Source organism: Bos mutus, chromosome 20, assembly GCF_027580195.1.
Source record: "Bos mutus isolate GX-2022 chromosome 20, NWIPB_WYAK_1.1, whole genome shotgun sequence".
In the NCBI taxonomy this organism is placed as follows: Eukaryota; Metazoa; Chordata; class Mammalia; order Artiodactyla; family Bovidae; genus Bos; species Bos mutus.
The window spans coordinates 55,157,307-55,168,820 of record NC_091636.1 but is presented as its reverse complement, the minus strand read 5'-3'; the positions used below and the strand labels follow the sequence as shown (position 1 = coordinate 55,168,820).

General features: G+C 41.4%; 1 non-coding gene and 1 pseudogene across 1 annotated transcript; one reads left to right on the top strand and one right to left on the bottom strand.

The window, feature by feature from the left end:
- Positions 1-1,070: 1,070 nt before the first annotated feature.
- LOC102265584 (aurora kinase B-like) lies at positions 1,071-10,077 on the bottom strand (annotated as a pseudogene).
- On the top strand, positions 7,777-7,859 carry TRNAS-GCU (transfer RNA serine (anticodon GCU)). The gene has a single exon. It is a non-coding gene; the product is annotated as a tRNA-Ser (tRNA).
- Positions 10,078-11,514: the final 1,437 nt, after the last annotated feature.

Sequence of the window (11,514 nt, the reverse complement as noted above, 5' to 3'; positions counted from 1 at the left end):
GGGCTGCCGTCTGTGGGGTCACACAGAGTCAGACACGACTGAAGTGAGTTAGCAGCAGCAGCAACATGAGAGAGCATTATGTTTTCTTCTTTTGAAGAAAAAACATTCTAATGCCAATACATGAAGAATTCCAATACATGAGCCTCTATGGAAATCATATTCCTTGTCTCAATAGGCAACATTTTTTTTAAATGAAAATAAGAATATATTGATATTTTTCATCACATGGCTCAAAAGAACAAATCATTAGCAAGTGAAAAAAAGCATTAGGTGAAAGTCAACATATATTCATGATTCAGAAAACCCCAAATCCTTAACAAGCTAGGAAGAGACCCAGCCTTCCTTAAGCTGATAAAAGAGATGTATCTACAGCAAAGTAATTCCTTGGCAGTCCAATGGTTAGGACTCTGCACTTCCACTTCAGGGTGTACCTGTTCTTTTAGCTAAGATCCTGCAGGATCCTGCAGGCTTCGCAAGGCGGTCAAAACCAAACCAAACAGCAAACCTGCACAAAGCGTCATAGTTGGCAGTGAAAACATAAGTCAGGGACAAGGTACCATCAGTACTGCTTCTATTCACTCCTGTGTTAGAGCCTCACCAGAATAGAAAAACAAACAAAAAAGACAGCTTCTGGGTACAGCAGTGTTCATTGCTCCTGGGTCAGTAGGGCTTTAGCAGGAGACAGAAAGACAAGAGGTCAACTAAGAGCGAGTAGGTAAGAGCAGGTGGGCAGAGATGGCTGGTGTGCAGGCATAGCAGAGTGGAGCTGAGGTCCCCAGCATCTCCAGGCCTGGGAGTCAGAGCAGGGGACAGAAAAGACATAGAGGTGGGGTGGCTGGGAGCTGACCAGGTGGCGGCTAGAGGTGAGAGGGCTGGGTGCTCCTAGGCATGGTGATGCAGTGCCCACCCTGGTACCCAGCGTGGGTAACTCCTCCGACTCCTCCCATGGCTTCCTCCACAGCAGTCTCCACCTGTAAATATTTACTGTCTTCAGTACAAAAAGCATCTGCTTTTATTAAATAAAGCAAAGGTAGAAGACAGATGGTGGAAGAGGCCAGGGACCCCTCCTCCTAATTACAATATACAGACGTAAATACAGACATGACTGAGAAAAGGACAGGGACAATTCTGGGGACAGACTGAAGGGCAGAGAGAGACAGCACCCTTCGAGAATGGTCCTGGACCCAAGGGTGGGTAGAGACCTGGGTCAGTGGCAGGTGTTCTGAGAGGTTATGCTTAAGCAGCTTGGGGATGAGGTCCTGGGCTCCCATGGGCACAGAACGGGTAACTTCAGTACCACCTTGACGATGCGCAGATACATCTTGTTCCTTGTGGGAGGCACTCAGGAACATCAGGTTGTCCACCAACAGCTGGTAGGAGAGCACTCCAATGAACTCCAGATCTACCTGCTCCCTGTGTGCGCGCCCCTCAATCATCTCTGCAGAAAGGGGGACCAGGTGCCAAACATTGTCTTCCTCCTCAAGGAGAGGGCATGCACCTGAAGAGTCAGTTCCTAGGCAGGTTGATAAGAAGTCCAGGGGTCCCCAAGGAGATAGGGGGCTGGAATTCTCAAGGAGGAGGGAAGGACAAACATCTTTTTTTCCCCTCTACCTTCCTTAGTCTTAGTCACATAAAACATAAAACGTTTTGTTCTTTAAGCCCGGAACTGATGATTACACAACAAACAACTCAGTTTAAACTCTGAACTAGGGAAATGACAACCCACTCCAGTACTCTTGCCTAGAAAATCCCATGGACAGAGGAGCCTGGCAGGCTACAGTCCATGGGGTTGCAAAGAGTCAGACACGACTGAGGAGCTTCACTTTCTTTCACTTTCAAGGATTATATAAAAACAATGATTCCTGCTTGAGGACAGTTTCTCCTTCCTGAAAACCTTCTGGCTAATCCTGTTATCTTAAAATATAAATTATGGGAGTGGGTCTAATAAGATCTTGACAACCTTGAGACATTATTTTGATTTACTATAATAGCTAATTTAAAAAGTATATAACTCCCTTGCTAACACTACCAAGGGGAGCACTCCGTCCCCTTCTGATGTCTATGTCAGAAGCTTTCTCTGTGCCTTTTCTTACTTGAATAAAACTCTGCTACATAAAAGCTCTTGACTGATCAAGCCTGGTCCCTGGTCCGAAGGTAAATCTTCTTCGGAGATCAAGAATCCGACACCGTTCACCATAAGCTATCACACCGACCAGCTTATCAGCTCTCTTTGGAGCCGCAAGAGCAGATTCTCGGCTTTAAGTCTCTGCGAATCACCTGTTTGCCGCAGCAGTACATCAGAGCATCTGCCAGCTCCTGGCTATTCGCTGCTCCACAGAAGTGCCGCCCTTCCGCAGCTCCTTGTTGAGCTTCCCCCTCTCTCCCCGACCTGGTGAGGGGCAAACCCAGAATCAAATAGATCCTTCGCTGGTTAGAGAAATTGTTGAGAAGCAAGATGTTGGGAGGCTGCTGATCTCCCCGCACAGCTGGTGCTCTTCACCCTCCTTCTCTACCTGAGACTTGAAGAGGGCTTTGAGAGTCACGATGAAATGGTTTCTCTTCTTCCGAGCCAGGTACACATTTTCAAACTTTCTTTTGCCCAGAGGACGTCCAGTCTCAGTCATGGATTGCGAAGAAACACGTTGAGAAGTGGGGGTCCCCCTGCTATTCTCCACCACCTTCTGGCCAGGGAGCAGCTGTGGGCTGGACATTGGAGCGGCTCAAGGGGACAGAAGAGATGGGATGACAAGCTTCTTCCGGAGAACCTCTCTGGGGCAGGTGTTCAGACCAGGCTGAGCCATCTGCTGGCCATAGAGATTAGGGTAGGTGTTTTCCTTCCTGGCAGTCCTTAGAGGGAAAGGATGTGAGAGCTGGAGCCCGTGGTACAACCTCCACATTCAGTTCAGTTCAGTTCAGTTCAGTCGCTCAGTTGTGTCCGACTCTTTGCGACCCCATGAATCGCAGCAGGCCAGGCCTCCCTGTCCATCACCAACTCCCTGATTTCACTCAGACTCACGTCCATCGAGTCAGTGATGCCATCCAGCCATCTCATCCTCTGTCGTCCCCTTCTCCTCCTGCCCCCAATCCCTCCCAGCATCAGAGTCTTTTCCAATGAGTCAACTCTTCGCATGGGGTGGCCAAAGTACTGGAGTTTCAGCTTTAGCATCATTCCTTCCAAAGAAATCCCAGGGCTGATCTCCAGAATGGACCTCCACATTGGTTGCTAGCAAATGATTGACCTTCTCCACATGCAGTTTTATAAATACTTTTAAACTTGTAATTTGGAATTATTTTAGGCTTCCTCCTTGTTTTAATGAACTTGATCTAGAAACACAAACATTTATTTACATAGACTGTTTTGCTTTATTTATTAAAAATGTAAAATCATTTCTTAGGCATGGTTATGTTTCTAACACTATTTATTATACCCATCTTCCTTTTCCTAGCTTCCTAAAATTTTTCCTGGACTGAAAGTTTGTCCCTTAGTATATGGTTTCAGGAAAGAACAAAGTTAGTTTGAATATTCAGTTCTTTTTGTATCAGAATATTAGTAAGTGGACTGTAATCCTTCTAGAAAGCCTAGAATGTAATAACCAGACATCCCTACTCAAAGTCATTTGAAATTAGTTTTCCCCTACATATACTTTTTATTGCAAAGGATCTGGTAGCTCAGATCATAAAGAGTCTGCCTGCAATGCGAGAGACCTGGGTTCGATCTCTGGGTCGGGAAGATCCCCTGGAGAAGGAAATGGCAGTCCAGTCCAGTATTCCTGTCTGGAAAAATCCCATGGATAGAAGAGCCTGGTGGGCTAGAGTCCATGGGGTCACAAAGAGTCGGAAATGACTGAGCGCCTAACACTTTCACTTTCATTTACTACTTAACATTCTGTAATGCTGTGATTTGTAATAAAAAGATAATTTAAACATAGAAACACTTCCAGGATTAACATAGGATAGGACTGCATTGTTTTTCCCTTGCAGAAAAGCAGATGCCTTCTGTCAGTCCTAAAATTAAACATAAGGCAGTTTTCCCTTAGAAGCTCGTTTGTCTGCTATAAATGTGCATGACAACATTATCCTCATAAAGTATAATAATTAAAATCACAGAAAGTTTCTGGAATGGTGGCTTTTCCTCTGGATATTTAGTATTTCTTTAAATAGCATAATTCCTTTTTAAAAAAACTATTAAAGTTTATAGAGCTCATTTAGTTGAAGAGATATTAGGCTATTAAGTATCATTAAGAAAATAGATTAACACTGATATCAGGAGGCAAGTGTTTATAGTTTCTGAATGATATATTGCTTTTAATAAAATTGAAATAATTAATTTTAAAACACATTAGGACTTCCAAAATTTAAAGTCTTTCAACATTCAAGGTCATGGATATGAACCCTTGCTTTATGGTGTTTCAGCTGATTCCCAGGCCCTCTTTTTTTATGCCTGAGGCTCCTGCATACTTATACAATTACTTATTTAACTATTTATTTACTTAGTTATTTCTTTTCTCTTTGGAAAAACTTGGGAGTAAGAAGCTGTACCTATTCACTATTGCCCTCATGCATTCAAAACTAAAATCTCTCTACCCCACTCTCAAAAAGATAGATTTTATGCAGTTCCCATGGAATTTCTGTTGAGTCTTCTCTGGTAAAAAAAACAACTGCCTGGAGTTTTTTTTTTTTTTTTTCCAATATTTCTGCTAAATTGAATGTAGGGACTTGCCTATTTAATTGGCTTCAAATGAGGTGGTTATTGAATCTCATTATTGCCAATTAAAATTTTCTCTAAAGGACATTATAAAGGGGATCTTTGAAGTTGAGTCCAAGTTTTAGGTAAAGCCCTTCTGCTTAGCCACACCATACACACCAAAAAGTGAGATCTGTTTCTAGACATGCTGGACAGATGACAAAAAAGCAATTTTTTTCAACTAAGTTCATTGTCTTACTATCTGAATCTTATTTAGTATAATTTTATATAATAAATGACTAGCAAACTTTTGACTGGTTTTTAGGTATATTCTTACGCTGTAATATCTGCCTCATTCCTTATAGTTAGGCACTGAATTTATAACAGCTAAGGAGAATAAATCATCTTTTATTTAGACAAATAATATGTACAGGTTCCCCATGTATGGTTGTGTAGGTTGTTCACTGCACACGTGTACTTGGACAAGAAGCTGTACGGGGACTGATAGTCATCTTGGGATTTGCTCTTCAAGCCATTTGCCCTTGTAAAGTTATGTCCTCCAAAGAAAGTCACTTTTTCTTCTAATTACCCAAAAGCTGTGACTTGGCTATTATAGCCATTTAATTTGAGAAATTCATGTAGTCATAGAAAAATGTGACACGTGTTCTGAGGCTATGTCACTATCATATAACAAAAATAAGCTGAGGCTTTATCCCTAAGGAACACTACCTTAGATTTACTCCTTTAAATATATTACTTTAATATTGTAAATATTGTATGCATAGAAATTTTTTTAATTTAAATTTATTTATTTTAATTGGAGGCTAATTGCAATATTGGTTCTGCCACACATCAATAGAAATTTTTTTAAAAAATTTACAATAAATAATTTTCTCTCTGTGTTTAAAGTTCCATTTCTTTGTGGGATTTTCATAGGATTTTGACAAATACAATTAAGAAAAACCATCAGAAGTCAAGTAAGTGAAAATGACAGTGGTATGAGATACTGTGCTATCAGTAGGAAATTATTAGGTTGTACATTAAACTGCCATTTTTTTGTGGTTAAATATAGTCAAATGCCATTGCTTTCTTATCGTTCAATCTAACTATTGCTCAGTACGTCAGTATCTAAGTCATGTCTGACTCTTTGCGATCCCATGGACTATAGCCTACCAGGCTCCTCTGTCCATGGGATTTCCCAGGCATGAATACTGGAGTGGGTTGCCGTTTCCTTCTCCAATGCATGAAAGTGAAGTGAAAATGAAAGTGAAAGTGAAGTGGCTCAGTTGTGTTCAACTCTTAGAGACTCCATGAACTGCAGCCTACCAGGCTCTTCCGACCATGGGATTTCCCAGGCAAGAGTACTAGAATGCGGTGCCATTGCCTTCTCCATGGGCTTGTGATTGGAACAAGGTAAATGAAGAAAATCTAAGCAAGTTCCAAATATAAGAGAGGGCGTATAGTAACATAAAAGCAAACTCAACAGCATTTATAAGGTAACATCATAGATATTTAAATAGCCATTGATATATACATATAGTAAAATAAAAAGGAATCTATTTTGATTATCATTTATTTTTGCTCAAAAATTTTTTTATAGTATAAATTTTAAGAATGGTTGTGTTTTCTTAGAACAAACTATTTTGGTTATTATTTTAATGATTTTATTTGGGAGAATGGCTTTCCATTTGAGGCAGCATTTTTCTGGGCTCCAAAATCACTGCAGATAGTGATTGCAGCCATGAAATTAAAAGACGCTTACTCCTTGAAAGGAAAGTTATCACCAACCTAGACAGCATATTGAAAAGCAGAGACATTACTTTGTCAAAAAAGGTCCGTCTAGTCAAGACTATGGTTTTTCCAGTGGTCATGTATGGATGTGAGAGTTGGACTATAAAGAAAGCTGAGCACTGAAAAATTGATACTTTTGAACTGTGGTGTTGGAGAAGACTCTTGAGAGTCCCTGGACTGCAAGGAGATCCAACCAGACTATCCTAAAGGATATCAGTCCTTCGTGTTCACTGGAAGAACTGATGTTGAAGCTGAAACTCCGATACTTTGGCCACCTGATGCGAAGAGCTGACTCATTTGAAAAGACCTTGATGCTGGGAAAGATTGAGGGCAGGAGGAGAAGGGGACGACAGAGGATGATATGCTGGATGGCATCACCAATTCGATGGACATGGGTTTGGGTGGACTCCGGGAGTTAGTGATGGACAGGGAGGCCTGGCATGCTGCAATTCATGGGGTCACAAACAGTTGGACATGACTGAGTGACTGAACTGAACTGAACTGAATGCAAAAGAAGGACCAGAATCCTATACACAAGGTGACCTGAAATCTAGATTTTCCATGCATATACTAACTCTGGTTGTGTTGGTATGTCTTTCACCTCTTTGAATCTCATCTTAATTTTTAATGTGGGGAACACTACTTCTCCTGCTTGTATTAAGGAGAAGCACTCTTTACATTAGAAGACCTGTATAAATAATGTAGCAAGAGGATGTCTATTGACAATTCTTATGTTTTGTTTTAAAATAGATGCACTGTGAAACCCCGTATTGTTCTGCCTTAGACCCTAGTATGCTGTTTCAGGAAGCATATGGTGTCCTATGTTCCTACTTTCTTTAGATTATAATTGATTTGCAACATTGTGTTAGTTTCAGGTGTACAGCAAAGTAAATCAGTTATACATATACATATATCCACTCTTTTATTAAAAATTCTTTTCCTATATAGGCTATTACAGATTAGTGAGTAGAGTTTCCTGTATTATGGAGCAGGTTCTTACTAGTTATCAATTTATACACAGTAGTGTGTATAGGTCGGTCTCAATCTCCCAATTTATTCCACCTCCTCTAACTCCATAGTAACCATAAGTTTGTTTTCTACATTTGTGACTCTACCTCTTTTTAAAATGAGTTTATCTGTGCCCTTTTCTTATATTCCACATATAAGCGATATCATGAAATTTGTCTTTCTCTGACTGACTTCACTCAGTACGACAATCTCTAGGCCCATCCATGTCGCTGCAAATGGCATTATTTTCTTCTTTGTTTATGTTTTCACTTTTGATAGCTACACTACTGTGCGATGAGGTGGCTGAGTGGTTAAGGTGATGGACTGCTAATCCATTGTGCTCCTGCACGTGTGGGTTTGAATCCCATCCTCGTCGTCTGGTTGAGTTTATGGCTTTCTGTTGTGGCTCAGCTGGTGAAGAAACCACCACCCGCAATGCGGGAGACTTGGATTCGATCCCTGTGTTGGGAAGATATCCACTCCGGATATCCACGGCTCTCTTTTTGGGGGTCTGTTCTGGTGGATCAGAGGTTAAAGCGTCTGCCTGCAATGCGGGAGACCTATGTTCTATCCCTGGGTCCGGAAGATCCCCTGGAGAAGGAAATGGAAACCCACTCCAGTATTCTTGCCTGGAGAATCCCACGGACAGAGGAGCCCGGTGGGCTACAGTCCACGGGGTCACAAAGAGTCGGACACGACTGAGCGACTTCACTTTATTTCTTTCTACTGTTTCACCTCACCATATTTGTAACTTAGAAAACCTTTCCCTTTACCCTTACTTTTTTTGAAAGTGGAGCCAAAACCGTTTAAATTCACTAGTTATGAAACAAACTTCTTGGTGCAGTGGAAAGAGAATTCATTAGGAGTTAAAAGAAAATGGATTATTGTCTTAATTTTACCATATCCCTGTCTGGTGACCATGGCCCAGTCTTGGCTTTTCTGGTCCTTGTTACAAAGCAGTGTGGCTGAATTAGGAAAACTGAAGTGCTTCCTCTTTTCTGAAATCCTGTAATTCTCTTTGTGGGTTGGTTTACAGTTTTATTTTTGAAAAAAACAAAAAAAACAAAAAAACAATGCAAAACCATGAATGTTGTAAGTTCTTTTTGTGCATAAACATCAAATCATATCATTGAATTTATTGTATATTTTGTTCAGAAAACTAAATTAGGTTTTATTGTTCTTTTCGAAGTTTGCAATATGATTCACTAAAGCATAATATATTTAATCTTAGCCATATACTGATATGAAATCAATATTCCATTCTGAGATGCAGCCAAGTTTATGGAATTCCCATAAAATTTTACTTTCTGTATGGTTAAAAGAGAGTGGAACTTCAACAACAATGTGTTTATCTCAGTGGAATGAAATGTTATATAAGCAGGATAAAATGTTATTTTAATGTCATTTTTCATATTGTGATATATTGAAAGTAAATGTAATTTTATTGCCAGTACAAGTTTTAAAAACATGTCTTTCATTACAGATCACTTATTGTTCTGAAATGCATTTTTTCTTTAATTTTAGTAAATTATTTCTAAACAGGCTTTTAGCACACATTTCTGACAGATAGAGGCTTCACAAGTGGCTCTGTGGTAAATAATTCATCTACTAATGCAGTAGACACAGGAGACGCAGGTTCCATCCCTGGGTTGGGAAGATTCCCTGGAGGAGGAAATGGCAACCCCCTCCAGTATTCTTGACTGAAAAAATCAAATCCCAGGAACAGAGGAGCCTGGCAGGCTACAGTTCATTGGGTAGCAAAGAATTTGACATGATTGAGTGATTAAGAACGTTGTGGCCGAGAGAATTCCTATTTTTAAGACACTAAGAAATCAGAGGATATAATGCATTTGTCCAGATATATGGTACAAAGATTGCTGGGAGAAATATCAATAACCTCAGATATGCAGATGACACCACGCTTATGGCAGAAAGTGAAGAAGAACTAAAGAGACTTTTGAAGAAAATGAAAGAGGAGAGTGAAAAGCCTGGCTTAAAGCTCAACATTCAGAAAACAAAGATCATGGCATCCAGTCCCATCAGTTCATGGGAAATAGATGGGGAAAAAGTGGAAACAGTGTCAGACTGTTTTTCTGGGCTCCAAAATCACTGCAGATGGTGACTGCAGCCACGAACTTAAGACACTTACACCTTGGAAGGAAAGTTGTGACCAACCTAGAGAGCATATTAAAAAGTAGAGACATTAGTTTGCCAACAAAGGTCCATCTAGTCAAAGCTATGGTTTTTCCTTTAGTCATGTATGGATGTGAGAGTTGGACTATAAAGAAAGCTGAGCACTGAGGAACTGATGCTTTTGAACTGTGGTGTTGGAGAAGACTCTTGAGAGTCCCTTGGACTGCAAGGAGATTCAACCAGTTCATCCTAAAGGAGATCAGTCCTGGTTGTTCATTGGAAGGAATGATGCTGAAGCTGAAACTCCAGTACTTTGGCCACCTGATGGGAAGAGCTGACTCGTTTGGAAAGACCCTGATGCTGGGAAAGATTGAGGGCAGGAGGAGAAGGGGACGACGGAGGATGAGATGGTTGGATGGCATCACCAATTCAATGGACATGGGTTTGAGGGTCCGGGACATGGGTCCGGGAGTTGGTGATGGACAGGGAGGCCTGGCGTGCTGCAGTCCATGGAGTGGCAGAGTCAGACATGGCTGAGCAACTGGACTGTACTGATGGTACAAAGACAAAACTGAGGTACTCTTGAAAGCCAGAGCAAAAAAGCTAGCTTCTGGAGGAATCCTTTCTTCTTGTCACACTTTAATGGATCCCATGAAGACAATTGTTCATAGGTATGGTTAAAGCTCAAGATGGTAGAACATTAATATGAGGGTGTAAATAAGCCTTTTAGGGCAAATATCTTGGTTCTTCTGTTATTTTCATGAAAGGTTTATATTTTAACATGACTTTTTATCTTTTTGAAGTGGTATAGCAAAACTATCAAAGCCTTGGTCTGGGGCAAGGGTCCAGATGGATTGCTAAGTCTGTATTAATTTTAAGTCCAGGCCTTCTTGCTGTAAGGGGCCCAATGGGTACTTGTTTTCAATCTGTTTCAGCAGGAAACTATTCTATTGTTTAGGTCAAAACACTGCTGGGAATCAGTTATGCTTTATGTGTCTGCATGCCTTGAGAGCAGAGGCGTGAGGGCCTTTATTCTGGACCATCTCTTCAAAGATGCTGGTGTGATGAAAACAGCTTTGGAAGATAGAGTCTACCTTAGAAGCAGAGAGCAAGTTTCTTTACTATCTGATGTAAGAAAGATAATATATCCCTCTAAGGTAATGCCCAACCATTTCTTGCAATCTATTACAAAAGATTTGGATTCCATAAGCTCAAGGTTCCACTCTAATACAACTCATTCTTCTTTCTGTGGCACAAAGGAGTCTTGCTTTTTCAAAGTACCGGTTACCTCTGGAAACTCAGTTTTTATCATGACTTAAGGCAATGGCACCCCACTCCAGTACTCTTGCCTGGCAAATCCCATGGACGGACGATCCTGGTGGGCTGCAGTCCATGAGGTCGCTAGGAGTCGGACACGACTGAGCGACTTTACTTTCACTTTTCACTTTCCTGCATTGGAGAAGGCAGTGGCAACTCACCCCAGTGTTCTTGCCTGGAGAATCCCAGGGACGGGGGAGCCTGGTGGGCTGCCATCTATGGGGTCGCACAGAGTCGGACACGACTGAAGCGACTTAGCAGCAGCAGCATCAAGACGATGGCACCCCACTTCATTATTCTTGTCTGGAAAATCCCATGGATGGAGGAGCCTGGTGGGATGCAGTCCATGGGGTCACAAAGAGTCGGACACGACTCAGCTACTTCACTTTCACTTTTCACTTTCATACATTGGAGAAAGAAATGGCAACCCACTCCAGTGTTCTTGCCTGGAGATCCCAGGGATGGGGGATCCCAGTGGGCTGCCGTCTATGGGGTCGAACAGAGTCCGACACGACTGAAGCGACTTAGATCAGATGAGTCGATCAGTCGTGTCCAACTCTTTGCGACCCCATGAATCACAG